Genomic DNA, 15,787 nt, shown 5'->3' with positions numbered 1-15,787 from the left:
AACTTGTGATACAGTAAAATCAACACCACTGTGAACATTTGAACACACTGTCAGACTCAGATCCACCTTTTTCACTCAATGATGTTCTGATGAACTTACTGCAGCACTGCCAACAGTAGTTGTTGATGTAACTCACTTTCCTTTACACAGGAGATCTGATCTTTAGATATTGGTGTATTTTTTTATTCAGCCTCTGTTGATCATCATAACTTCATAGCATTTATTCAGACATTCTCAACACAGACACATGGTGATACAGGACTGTGGACCAGAACATGTTATCAGGAGATACAAATGATTTCAGCCTGTCTCACTGTGCCTGATAGAAAATGTATCCCCTCTATAATCCTCAGGTGATGGACTAACATCATCTGCTTTATACTGTACACATTTATCATCATTCATAATAAAACATGTGAATTAGGACTAGTTTCACTTTTGTGGAGAAGAAGAACATGAGACAGATGTGACCTCATGCTTTGTGTTCTCAGAGGGTTCCACTTTTAGTAGCGTCTGACGCTAACAGTTCTAGCAGAAAGACAATATATCATGTTGACTTCAAAATAGTGTTGGATGAATCTTATAAGATGGGTGATGAAGAAAAAACAGGCTGTGATCAGTGGGAGGGGCCTATAATGTCACTGGAAATTCCTTCACATTCTAAATGCTGTATCTTGGCTATTTTTCAGTTGATTCACATCAAATTTACATGTATTATTGACCCCAAGATGAGCAAAAAGTTACATTGTGACCCCGCCCAAAACCAAACAGGAAGTCGGCCATTTAGTCTGTCTGTCTGTTTGTGTGTTTGTGTCTGTCGGTGTGTCTGACTGTCTGTCGTTGTAGCTGTGTCAGTCTGTCTGTCTGTCTGTCTCTGTGTCTGTTAGTCTATGTGTCTGACTGTCTGTCTGTGTTGTCTGTGTGTCTGTCTGTCTCTGTCTGTCATTATATGTGTCTGTCTGTCTGTGTAGCTGTGTGTGTTTGTCTGTCTGTGTGACTGTCTCTGTCTGTCTGTCTATCTGTGTCTGTCTGTCTCACAGAGGACTCAGAGACACTGAGGAACCAATGAACCCAATCGCAAACCCAGGATACAGAGTGTCAGTGAAGGAGGTACAGACGGTGTGGATGAGTGTCAGAGAGACTCTAACACATGTCCATCATGATCTCAGATCACCAGTTAATCTCATCATCAACTAAACACTTCATACACGTCTCAACAGAAGCTCATTGAACCACAACACTAACACATAGTGTTTCCATGGAAACACACATTGAACTACACAATACTAACAACAAAGAGCATTACATTAAATACATCTGATCTTTAACTTTGAATGATTTATGTCAGGTTTGATTATAAAATAAGATCTTTGATGGTTCTAAATGATTGTATATGATGTAATAAAGACTAAATCAGTCATTTACAGTAATTAACAACATTTGTGCTTTGGACAGATGGACATGTGTTAGAGTTTAGATCATGTGACTTCACTTTCCACCAATGATTGTTATCAATAAAAAACTGTAAAGTATCCTGTACTTTTTATTGAGATGATCACAGTCTCCATGTGTTTAAACCATCAGTAATAATATGTTTCTATAAATATACGTGTTTATCTCCTCTGTTTACCACACAGTATATGATCCATTCATTGATCAGAGATTAATACAGTTTATTTTATATTGTTAACAAGCATTGGTCCTAAAGTGTGTTAGTGTTTGAAAAATGTGCTGTAAAAGTTTAGTGTTTATCAGGTGGTGAACTAATTATAATAATGTATAATTATTAATAATAATAACTAGTGACTGAGGAAATAGTTGGTGACTGTATTTAGTGTGAAAACTAAGAAAAGTGATTAACACTTTAGTCCACATGGACTGAGAGATGAATCAACACTGCTGTGTGTACGACCTCTGTCCACACGCTTCATAAATACTGATTCTTTTTGTACTGGTGCACATTCTACATTTCATTGGTCTGAACGTATTTAGAACCAGTTCTATGAACGGATCAATAAATGAGGCCCCTGGACCATCAGGAAGACAACCAGCAACCTTCTTTATGTGGACTCACTGTGGGTCAGTAGATGGACCACCTTTGAAGTAAATGGGTTTGTGCATGGACTGGTCACTTCTAAAGGACACACAGCTGGGTCCAGGTCCAGGTGTGAGCTGCTTCCTGGTCCTTGAACACACACACACACACACACACACACACACACACACACACACACACACACACACACACACACACACACACACACACACACACACACACACACACAGTGTAACACTGATGTACAGAGGTGTGAGTGCTGAGCTCTGACGTGGTCTCACCTCTGATCTTCAGTCTGGATCTCATGTTGTTCTTTCACCGTGTCCTGATCCATAGCGGAGACACACCTACATACACACACACACACACACACACACACACACCAACCACATCCTTTACTATCCACTAAACTTCACACAAGCTCATATTGGTACATTTACAACCATTCATTTTATTATTTTTATCTCACAATGTCCCTTGTTGTCATTGTTTATGATTCTGGTTATTATGATTATTGCCTCTGTTGCTTAGCAACACTTTAAATGTTGTCATTTGCTGTTATCTTTGTTAATATTATCAGAATATTTATTATTATTATTATTATTATTATTATTATTATTATTATTATTATTATTACACTAACACTACTATGATCAATAGTTCTCCGTGTACCCCCTTTTAACTTTGAGCACCTGCCCCTCCAAAGGTCTCTGCAAGGCCCTGCATAGTGTATAAAATGCTATACAGTTAAATTTACATCAAATAATGTTTTGTAAAGAATATTATTTTTATATAATGTATTTGAAGGGCTACAAAACAAAAAACTTGAATTTGATAACACATAATGTCAGTCAACACATGCTTAATGCTCATTTTTATTTATTAATTAATTAATTAATTTGTATTTTATTATCTTTTTTCTTTCTCGTTTTCCCTCTCTTCTCTCAATCTATTGTGTATGTGTATGTGTACGTATGTGTGTGTGTGTATATATATATATATGTCTGAATTTAAAGCCATTTAAACATAAATACATAAAGTTTATCTTCTCAAAGCATAAGTGTTAAAGGGATAAAATTGTAAACATGTGTGTATATACGTGTGTATGTGTGGACAGATGAATGTATAGTTGATCACATGAATTGTATAATTATATAGATATAAATCAATGAGTTATGTGTATATACTGTATATATGTATATTTATAGTGTAAATAGGTGTATATTATAAGAAGATGATATGTATAGTACTAGATATTACATGTGGTAGGATCATATAATTATATACTTCCTCCTACTCCTTTTAGAACATGTACAGGCTTCACTAGCAGGATTTTTATACCATTTGTTCTCTTTGATTTGTTTGATTTATTTATATTTTTTTTATTACAATTATTATTATCATCATTATTTGTTTCATTATGTTGCTGTTGTGTTCATGTTTGAAATCAAATATCATTCCTTTATCTAGGGGCGTCGGACTAGAGGGGTAAAGGGTACTGAGTACTGAGTATATATATATATGTACAAAGATGCATTTAAAATATTTTTAGATTATTTATATGTGAATGAAAGGGCCCTGTGTGAAAATGAACTGGTTGTTAATCACAGCTTTACACTAAACACAGTTATTCATGCTGCATCAGGGTCCTAGCTACCACCCTCTTTAAAACAGTGCTAATGGTACGACCCACATGTGCTGCTACAGTCTGAACTGTAGATGTGACGTGGAGCAGGAGATAGAAAGCAGCATGTCTTTCCTCAAGAAAGGAAAACCAGGACAAAAAGTCAAAGAAAGGGGGAGAAGGTGAAATGAGGGAAAACAACTGTTTACTCAGTTCTTCAGATATTTAAAACACTCACATCTTTTTTAGACAATATATTATTTAGTTTGAAATTTACTATGTGCACTCACATTTAAATGCTGGAACATTCATTTTGGACATCAAATATTAACTCATTGACTGCCAAAGACGTCTATAGACGTAAATTGTGTTTTTCGGCTGGGGTTGCTAGGAGACAGTGTGACAAAGCTCTCCTGTGAATATTGAGCTTGTACCATGATGTAGTGACCAAGTGGTGACATGTAGGTGACAGCAGTGCACCTTTGGATGAGAGATCACCCGTGATGAGCAGAGCTCAGAGGAAGAGGGAAAGAGTTTACGAGACAGAAAATGGCACTACGAGTTGATGCTGAAGTTTCCACCATCTCACAGCAGCGCACACTCGAGACTTGGAGGAAGCCAATATACAGTAATAAATCCATTAAATTCTGACCCAGATAGCAAAATAATAATAAGTTTGCCATCAAAAGTCTGGTCTCAGTGTTGTTTTTGTAGTTTTATAGAAGGAAACCAATGTTGAGGTGTCCCTAAAGTAAAAAAAATTACTTCAAAGTCACCAATAGATTTTTTCAGAAAAAACCGTGTTTCTCAGCTTTTTGTCACAAACTGGTGATTTTTGTGAAACTTTCCTCTGTTCAACTGCTGATTACAGAAGAACGAAACAAGCTAGAAACAAAATAATTGTTTTCTTATGGAAGTAGAGTCTAATCTTTCAGAATATTTCATATATCAGATTGTCATATTACAAAGTATTTTGTGGGTCTTGAAAGATCAGTGAAAATCATCTAAAACGCCTGAAAATATGAGGTTGGCTGCTCTGAAAATGGCTGCAGTGAATGAGTTAAATAGAAATAAAAAAAAATTAAAAATATTATGAATACTACATTTTGCTGCCACCAAGTCTTAAATAGGTATAGCCAGAGTGTCCCCATGATTCTAATAATTCTATATGTATCTTTTATTAACCTTTGACCTCGTTTGCTTTGTGTCTGTGTTAGTTATACCCCCCCCCCCCCAAAAAAAAGAAATAAAAATAACAAAAAAATACCAGCCGAGCCCTTAAATTTTAGCAAAAGTATGTCACAAACACAATATTCAATAAACCGTTAAAATATAGTAGAACAGAATTATAAAATACAAGCAATGGATATAAAGTCATTAGGTTATTGCAGTTTTTTTCAACCTTAGGGTCAGGACCCAATGTGTTTTTTGAATTATTGTATTTCAAATACACATCACACACAATAAATATCAAATAACTGTATCCTATACATAAACATTCTCAGGGGTCACTGGACATTTGTGATATTAAAATGGGGTCACGACCCAAAAAAGGTTGAGAACTTCTGGGTTAATGTGAAGAAAAAATAACGTTTATATAATAATACTTGTGTAGTTTCCAGGTGAAAAAAAGTGTACATATTAAAAGTGTACAGGAGGGGCCCAACAAGATGGTTATTACCCAGGGTCCAAAATGTGGAGCTACGCCCCTGCCTTTCCCCCACATATTAGTCTATTATTAACTTGTTGTTGGCTCCTCCCCTCACCCTCTAATAGCACAATACCATTATTATAATTATTATAATATCAAACACACTTACTATATTATAATGTCTATGACTTGTAAAGACAAAAAAATAAAAACATATATCCATATAGACACACATGTGCATCCGTACATACATATATACATACAGTACATGTACATATATATATATACATACTGTACATGCATGGACATAATATCTATATCTACATAAATGTATCTCTCTCTCACACAGACTCAAACCTTTTCTCTACAGAGTTTGTTCCTGGAGGTCTGCTGTCCTTCCTGTTTCAGATGTTGGTCAGTTCTTCATCAGTGTGTGTGTGTGTGTGTGTGTGTGTGTGTGTGTGTGTGTGTGTGTGTGTGTGTGTGTGTGTGTGTGTGTCTGCTCTGTGACTGTGTGTGTGTGTGTGTGTGAGGTGAGGACTCCTCCACACCCTCATTCCTTCCCAGTATAAACATATGAAACCAGTTTACCCTCATTCTGCTGTGATGCATCACCAGTTACTGTAATTAAATACACCAACAGCTAAACCTGTCTTTGTTCCAGAGCCTTTTCAGATTTGAATGTAGTCCTAGTAATAATAATCATATTAAAAACACACTTCAGATCAGGCTTTACACCACCAGGATGTTTGGGACAATCACTGTTACAGTTTTTATCAGTTGTTCAACATAAATACTGCTATTTGAGACACAATGACCACAACATGTAACTCATGCACCCCTCTACTATGCTCACTGACTGATCACATGACCAAACACCTGTCACAAAGGTTTATAATTATCAATCAGAGCTTCACCATCAAAGGAAGAGGAGGAGGAAGAGGAAAGCAAAGGACTGTAATCTCTGATGAGATCTGAACCACTTTGGTTGATCATGTGATCAATCATGGTGTTACAATGAGAGAAGTCGCCACATTGTTCACACACTCAACTTTGAATGAAAAAAATAGCATCATCTATGTTCGAAAATATGGAAATAATCGCTTTGTGAATGAGCGTCAAACAATTTAAGTTGTGCACAAATTAACATGACTTAGCCAAATAAAATTATTTTTATGATTCCACATTTCTTAATGCAGTCCAAGTATGATCTATACTATGAGCTAGTGTCTATATAGACAAGAGAAAGGTCATCCTACAGGGTCATATCTCATCACCATATATGGAATCACCTTGCTCTAGAAATAGATGAGAAAAAGACAACCTTTCAATCAGTGAAACAGGGAGCTTGTTGTTTGACCCCCAAGTTTAAATATATCTCAGTGGTACACTGACTCAAAAATGAAGGCCTCTAAGCTCTTTGCTGTGATGTATAAGAAACAGATCATCTTTGTTCAAAAGAGTAAAAACCTTTTAATATCAGGATGTTAAATACTTTGATACACTTCAAGAGCGTTAGCTGTTAGCAGCTAGCAGAGCATTAGCTGTTAGCAGCTAGCAGAGCATTAGCTGTTAGCAGCTAGCACTAAACAGAAACAAATAAAATAAATAACTAGCTTAACAAAAACACGCTGATCGCATGACAACAGTGGTCTATTAATTTATTTCATTGTAGTTGAACGTCATTTTAAGATAACTGTGTATTTAAATGCAAATGTAAATAGTGACGTCACAGTTTGTGTTTTATACAATTAGGATTACCTTGATGTTGGTGTGTTCATTACTGATATTTTATTATTTAATGTTAAATCTGGAAGTTTTGGATCTTTTCACAAAATGTGAATGTCAATTATAAAATATTTTAGTATTAATAATAATTCTTGATGAGCTAAATTATCACTAGAGACACTTTAAATGTTTCTATTTAGGATCAAAGTTACAGTTTGTACTAAAGTCTTCAAGCTGCAGCTGTTTAAGTTTAATTATTGTTGTTTTTATTTTGGTTAAGGTTATTAGTGCAATGCCCTTAATCTAATAATATTAATAATATGTATTTTGAACTTGTCACTAAGATCTTTATTTAAATTAACTTTTATTTACTTGTTTGTGTTCTTTTGTGTGTGTGTGTGTGTGTGTGTGCTGGGACTCTAACACACCCTCATTACTTCACTGGATAAAATATGTAGAACCAGTCCAACCTGAAGCTGCCACACACACACACACACACACACACACACACACACACACACACACACACACACACACACACACACACACACACACACACACACACACACACACACACACACACACACACACACAGGAATGCACTATAATAATGCGAACCAACACTTCAGATGAAGCTCCGCCTTCATTTTCAGTCACAGGATAACTTTGTATTCACTCATTTCATAATACAGAGGCAAACTCTATGCCTAATTTTTTAATGTTTTGTAAATAAATATTTCATGAGTAATATAGTTGTCTTTGTCATATTTTATTTGGCATTAGTAAATAATTATTCACATTTACAGATATTGTACATGATGAGTGATAACACATGTTTTAAAGGCTATTTTACACAATAGGTGTGTCTACAGATTAATACATGTCCGTAGATGTACCATGGGCACTAAAGGTTGGGGAGCCACTGCGTTACACTACACGTAGCTAGAGATTTATACGTTATTATGGGTAGAATTCAACGTATGTGTTTGTTACACTTTCTAAGGTTGGGGTCAATTACATTTTTCAATGATCCATGTTTAATTATGACTGAATTACAATTACAGTGACCACAATTTTTTCCAATTTCAATTATAATTATATTCTCAATTACTAAGTTCAAATTCAATTAATACCAATTACAATAATAAATACCCTTTATTTCCTTACTGTGTACATGACAATAAAAACTGTGAATCTAGAAATGGATGCTCTAAAAGACCAGATTTGGGCCCCGGGCCTTGAGTTTGACACCTGTGCTTTACAGTAACAGACCACCAGGACGTCATATAATTGGCCAAAGGAAACGTCACATTGTGTACCACCATAAGTCCTACTGCACCATCAAACCAAACTGGGTCCCTATAATACCAACACATAATCACATTTCTAGATGGACTTCATGATGCAGTGGTACAGGGTAGACCAGAACAGCCCAGGTTTGTTGTTGTCTGGGATCATGTTGGTTTCCATCAGGCTGCTCTGGTCCACAACTGGTTCACCATCCATCATCCATTAAAAGTTGTGTATTTGCCCCTTACTCAGCATTTCTGAATCCTACAGAGGACTAGGCTTGGAGATGGTGTGTATATGACCACCAACCACATGCCCGTATGTCTCTTCTGCAGTGTTACGACTGTTGTCGTCTATCAGTTTGTTTGTGTGCTACTTGTGTTTCTGTGTTGTGCGCTGGGGGGGTGTGTGTCTCTCTATCAACAGCCCAACCTACGTGGTCTGTGAATAACGGGTCCACTTCGGATTGGCTGAGCTTCGGTGGAGGGCGGCTACAAAAAGACCCAGATGACGTATGGTGTCCCAGAGGTGGTTCAGAGGGCGGGTCATCCTATACCCACGCTCCAACCAGCACGCAGCACGTCCTTCTGCCCTTTGACAGCTGACAGCTGACCGTTTGACAGCTTCACAGCGAGACCGACACGGTGATACGTTTTCTTCAGTTTGGCCCAGTTGGCTAGGAAACTTATGTTCTTTTATTTGTGGGTTCTGCGTAACCCAGTTTGGTACTTATTATTTTTCTTATGTGGCTCAAATAAATAGCCCAGTTTGAAAAAGATGTGTTGGCGTGCTGCTTGAGGCTGGTAAAGGATGACGTGTTCATGTGCCGTTCAGTGGCTCCTAGGCTGAGAGTAACAGCAGACACTGGAACAGGTCTGTGGGGACATTGATGTGAGGTCAAGGGGAGATCCTGTGGTCAGACCCCAACAGACGGATGTATCCATAAGCACACATTATTGTGTTTTTCTATGTTTACACAATATTGTTTTATTTCTGCTTTAGCTGAATTTACTGAACTGTAAAATACATTATTGTAATAATTTAGAATTGAGTATTTCATTTTTTAGTTGATGTGAAAACTGTGGAACTGAATAAAAACAGTGAAAACTAAAGACTGCAGTGTTTTCTATAAAGTAGACTAGTGTGTTGCTGCTCATTTGAAAGTGTATTTATATGATAGAAGTGTGTATTAATTTATTATTACAGTGATATTTAGACAAAGGATTGTTAGGTTATGATAGCAGAGTTTATTTTTGACATAGATGTGAATGTTTTATTTCACAGTGTTGTGTCTTATTTGCTGTGTTTAGAGTTTTGGTGTGCTAATAATTGTGTGTTATTATTTGTGTGCTAATAATTGTGTGCTAATAATTGTGTGCTAATAACTGTGTGCTAATAACTGTGTGCTAATAACCGTGTGCTAACAATTGTGTGCTAATAATCGTGTGCTAATAATCGTGTGCTAATAATTGTGTGCTAATAATTGTGTGCTAATAAATGTGTGCTAATAAATGTGTGCTAATAAATGTGTGCTAATAATCGTGTGCTAATAATCGTGTGCTAATAATCGTGTGCTAATAATTGTGTGCTAATAGTTGTGTGCTAATAATTGTGTGCTAATAATCATGTGCTAATAGTTGTGTGCTAATAATTGTCTGCTAATAATTGTGTGCTAATAATCATGTGCTAATAATTGTCTTCAGACGACGGAGGAGACGAGTCTGACTACAGGTGGGAGACAGAGTGAAAATTTCATTTGGTCACATCTGTGCGAGGGCTTAGGATGACCTTATTTTGAAAATCCAAAAGGATGAAACTTCCTCGTCCTCTCTAAGTCCTCCTCCTGTGAATCAGGGTCAGACACAGACACTACACATGCCACCATGTCCCCAAACACACAGCTGCTGCGTCACCAACACTCAGGAGAGACATGGTCCATGCTGCGTTCACAGATACTGGGACAAACACACACAGCTGCTGCGTCACCAACACTGGGGACAGGCGTCAGAGCCACGCAGAGCAGCAAAGCACAGTTGGGGCGCAACAAGCAGACGCAGGGCAGGGTAGAGCGCGCTAAGCTCACCGAGCATTGTGACGGAGCGTATGTGGGGCGTGCTTATTGGACCTGTGGTGGGGGGGGAGCGAGGAAGAACGAGCCGAGTGTGCCGAGCGGAGTAGAGCGTGCATGCACAGCACATACACGATTCCACACCAAAGAGGAGGACCTCATCAGAATCGGCATCGGGGGCCAGAACTGATGGACTATGATACCAGGCCTGGGTTAGGAGACCCCACTATCAGAGCTGGACCCTCTGAATTGAATACCATGGGGTGAAGCAATGCAGATGTTGGTTATGATACTGTTAAGTTAATTGAAGTACAGCTTTTCTGCAAAATAAATTAAAAAAACAGAATACATGCTGTTATTTAAAACAGCAAAGCATAACAATCCTCCGCTTAACAAAAAAAAAGCGCCCGACCAAATTCTGTGCTGGTGCGACCAACTGAGAAAGTTAGTCGCACCAGTACCACCACTGGAAAAGTTAGTGAAGAGCCTTGTCTATTCTTGTCTCACTATGAGGAGTTATCCTGGTTGGATGCGTTATTAATGGTAAAGGCTCTTGATCTACATTGAGTTAATAAATTACTTGATGTTATTGTTTTCTTTTAGGTTTAAAGAGTCAATGTTGAAATCATCATGATATGTTAATGTTACTGGATAAAGTTAGCAGATAAAGTCAGCCTTAACCACAGTTTCATTAATACCATTCATCCAACAATGTGGAATTAGTGAAAATATTTTTAAACGTGATTTATTTTGCTGTAGTAAATTAAATTAAATTAATGAATTAATTAATAATAATAATGATTAATTAATGCCTGAAAGTTTTATCTACCCACATAAGTTACATATCTTCATTTTTTTTTTTTTATCCAACAGTAGCTTTTCAGTTCTGTTATTTGTGAAAAAGTGCAAATGAAGTATTTGAATATAATTACCTCACAGATTTTGTTCAAGTTATAATCCTGATTTATTTAGTTCACTCCTGCTGACTTTGACGAACCATTTGATTATTGAATTAATCTTGGTATAAGTGCATAGTAAAAATCTAACACGTATTTGTATATATGTATGAACATAATAAATATGTTTTCAATGTGTCTGGATGTGTCCTTCTAAATAGAAGTTGATTGTATGCATAAAAGTTGTATGACTATTATTATGTCAATAAACATTGGGATGTGATTGATCTTAATGCAAGTTTAAGAACATTAAAGAAAATTTAAAGTAATACATCCTGTATAGTATACAATACATATCAACACATTTTTAACCAAATTATTAGTGGCCTGAACTGCATCAAAAAGCAGATAAACTAGTTGTTTACACTAATCTTTAAAAGGAATTTACATGAGGAAAAAAAAAATATTCATGGAAATACATAAACATATATTGTAAATACACATACATATGAGGGTGTACTGTATACATAATATAAATCAATGCTGTTATTGATGATTTACCAAAAATCCCTATTATGTCACCCACCAACTTTTCGCAACATTCAGCAAGAAACCACATTTAAAAAACATACTTTTGACTAGAATTACAGCAATATTTTTAAAATTTGTGATAGAGTTTCTTCTCTTAAAAGTACAATGTCAATGTTCAATCTAAATGTTAAATATAAATATCAATCTAAACTTTTAATCTTAAATCTAAATGTACATCTAAAGCTAAATGTTGAATCTAAACATTAAATGTTAAATCTAAATCTAAATTTCAAATGTTTAATCCTAATCTAAATGTTAAATGTGAAATCTAAATCCTAAATATAAATGTTAAACCTAAATGCCATGGGTGAAACTAAATATATAGCTAAAATGCAAATTCACCAAAAGAACCAAAATAAAAGGAAATTTAAATATAATATCTAGAATTAACATTTAGATTATAGATTTAATAGTTAACATTGAGATTTAGATTTATCATTGACATTATCTTTTTACGAGAAAGCGATTCTCACAAATTTCACAAATATTGCTGTAAATCTGGTTAAAATGTTTTTTGTTTTTTTTTTTGTTAAATGTTACAAAAAGTTGCTGATTCATTTAGCATGCACGACTTTACAATTGGCACCCATACATCAGTGATATATTTCTGTAAATGTTTCTTTATTGTTTGAATCAGGAAGCCCTGTGGAGAGAGGAGAGAGAGAAGAAGAAGAAGCTGACAGCCCTGCAGGACAACATTTCAGGCCTCTACGGCTCCTTAGACGTAGTTTGGACAGTAAGACATCATTATTTTATGACATATTAGATATTCTATAGAACATTATTCACTGTTCTTTGATGCATTGCTGGATGTTGTGTTGATCACGTGTACTGGGTTGTGTTTGCCTGGTGTTGTCTCAGAGACATTTGCAGCCTGTGGTTTGGTGCTTCCTGTTTCTGTTCTATCTAGGCTGTATTAAACTGTCAGTCTTACACAAGAAAGTGTGCCTCTGTTCATGTGTGCTGTGTATCTTTATCAGTTTCCAGGATCCTGTAACTGTAGTGCATGAAAATAAATTATCATTTACTTTTGTGTTTGTATTGTTAATGTGTTAAAGCTGTTTGATTTTGTGTCGTTTCTATTTTATGTAGCAAATCTCGTGTGTGTGTGTGTGTGTGTGTGTGTGTGTGTGTGTGTGTGTGTGTGTGTGTGTGTGTGTGTGTGTGTGTGTGTGTCCTTGTGTGCGCAGAGTAGATAGGTTGTTTTTTTTGTTTTTTTTTAAATATCTCGATACTTTCAAGCTATATTACGATATACAATATATATCTGGATATTTTGCCCTTGCCTTAAGATGTTTCTTTGATGCATAAAATTGAACCAGAATGGCAATACCTAATATAGATATATTAATGTTTTCTCTGTGATGTAATTGGGGTTTCCTCTAACTATTATTGCATAACATACCTGTTTTTCAGAGACAAACCTTTAAAATAAGGTCAGTCAGTTAAAGCTACATGTCTAATGTCACACAGGGACCTTTATTAATATAAGTGTAGAGAATAATATCATAATTCATTAAATAAATGATGTTTATTTGTGCACATTTTAAAAACAAATTCAGCTGACCAAAGTGCTGTACAGTTTTTTTTATTATAATTAATGATCAATTGTTAGGGCAAAATATCCAGATATGTATCGTATATATGATATAGCTTGAAAGTATCGAGATATTAAAAAAAAAAAAACCTATCACTGCATGTTTCACTGTCTACTCTGCGATGGCCTTCTGAGGACTTTCCCTTTAAGGTCCCTATGGTAACCATGGTAACGTAAGGTCAGAGGTGAGGCAGACTTGCCTACTTCCTGATTTGTACTGAGCACATAGACGTAGTTTAATGTTACGTTTCTGTTACCATCCCCTCTGTAACGACTAATAAGCAGTGTTTGAGGTTCCCCTGTATACAGTACACGTACAGTGTGATGGTAACCAGTTGTTTTGAGTTCTGTTTATAACATTATTGACCCACAGACACCTCTGGATCTATACAGCACACACAGTTTTTACTGAGCATCAAAGACTTTCTCATTATGGGGACCATGTCCTTAGTAATATGTTAGGTTACTGCTTTGGTAATCTCACCCCACTTTCATAAGGCACAGCACCACAGTAAGATAGATAGTAAGAGCAGAATAAAGCATACTGGTGGCTCTACGGAAGAAACTTTTAAGGTTATGTGAATTATATCAATATTACATTATAGTCCTATGCTATATCTCCTAAATAAATATATCAATATTTATTAAAAACTTGATATATCGCCCAGCCTTAGTTCTGTCTCATACATTTTCCAACAGTCTGCTACATTACAACAACCATTCTTTTCCTTTCTAACCTCCACAGTCTCACTGCAGAGAAGATTTGTTGAAAAGTCAAATCAAGACTCTGGAGTCACAGTTACATCATGTCTACATGCAGGTGAGCAGCAGCTGCTAAAGAAGCAAAAAATCCATTTGTGTGTAAGTGTAAGAGTAGATGTTACTCTTTACCTTTGTTTGACACTTTCTGTGATGTCTCTCTCCTTCCTCAGAAGTGTCTCACTGACAGCGTGTGGCGTGTCAGCCAGCTTACACTTAATGTCTGAAAAAAAAAAAACGTCTAATGATTAGTGCGCATGCAGAAGTGGTGGAGACCGCCCCTATTTAAATGATTCTGACGCACTGAAGACGTGCACTCCTGATTCCCTTGGGTTTTTACGCCTTATTAGCTCATGGAGTGACATTTCCATAGGTTTTAACACCTCTAAACCTTTAGTGAATCCACCCCTAAGTTTCTCAGCTGCAGAGATAATTTGGAACAACTTTTGGAATCATTGGCAGATAAATTAAAGGAACTGAAGAGTTGGTTTGACTCAAATAAACAAAACAAAACGTATAATATTTGGAAATCGGACAAAAAACTGACTAAAGAAATGAATAATAAAGACCATAAAAATAGAGAAAGTGAATGAAATAAAATTTCTGGGAGTCATAATAGACAATAAACTATTTTGGAAGTCACATATACAGTACATTGCAGCCAAAATAACGTCAGTTGCAATATTACAAAAAGTCTTTTTAAATCAGTCATCACTATACACCTGTTCTGTTCCTTTATTCTCCCATATATAACTTACTGTGTGAACATGTGGGGGAACACATATAAAACAAATACAGACTTAATATTCAAATGTCAGAAAAGAGCAATAAAAACAGTAAAAAAAAAAAGCACATGGAGAGAACCATCAAACCCACTTTTTATCAAACTGAAGGCACTGAAATTCTAGAATTTGATCGACCACAAAACAATTCACATTGTGCACAAAGCAAATCAGAATCAATTACAATTACAAAGCCAAATTTCTGAACTCAGTTACAATCAATTATCATTTCCGACAGCAACATAATTTTTTCAGTTATAATTCTGATTGTAATTGCATTGTAACTGTAATGAATAATGAATTGTAATTGTAATTGAGGTTCCAACCGTGGCAGCAGCAGATGTTTGACAGCAGTGGATCCACATGGTTGAGTCAGTGTGTGATCAGAGTGAAGCTGCTCATCAGACACTCACTGATTCCTCACCTCACATCAGCCTTTTCAGCTGCTGCTGTAGAGAAGAAGCTGCGTCTGTCACCAGCTCACAGTGTGAAAACAGCAGAGTGACATTAGAGCGTCCAACCTGCTCACTAACACTGCTCTAGTCTCATGTTGAAAAGGGGAAGATCACTTCTGCATTTCCTGGAACTCGTGAGCGTCTGCACGTCTTTATAAAAAGTGTCATTCACCCACAGAAATGATTTCAACATTGGAACTAGTTGAGAAGGAACCTGTTCATAGAAAAATTAAACATAATTATCAACAGAGGACCCAGCTGAGGCCAAAAAGCCTCATATAATTCTGGAG

General features: G+C 36.1%; 1 long non-coding RNA gene across 1 annotated transcript; it reads right to left on the bottom strand.

Moving 5' to 3' along the window:
* Positions 1 to 1,682: 1,682 nt before the first annotated feature.
* LOC114460133 (uncharacterized) lies at positions 1,683 to 15,577 on the bottom strand. Its single transcript, XR_003673547.1, has 4 exons — positions 15,467 to 15,577; positions 14,393 to 14,483; positions 2,338 to 2,403; positions 1,683 to 2,185 (listed from the first exon to the last, which is right to left on the bottom strand). It is a non-coding gene; the product is annotated as an uncharacterized LOC114460133 (long non-coding RNA).
* Positions 15,578 to 15,787: the final 210 nt, after the last annotated feature.

The sequence above is a fragment of the Gouania willdenowi genome, unplaced genomic scaffold (genome assembly GCF_900634775.1).
Source record: "Gouania willdenowi unplaced genomic scaffold, fGouWil2.1 scaffold_402_arrow_ctg1, whole genome shotgun sequence".
Taxonomy (NCBI): domain Eukaryota; kingdom Metazoa; phylum Chordata; class Actinopteri; order Blenniiformes; family Gobiesocidae; genus Gouania; species Gouania willdenowi.
The sequence above is the reverse complement of the archived record's forward strand: the minus strand, read 5'-3'. Positions and strand labels throughout refer to the sequence as shown.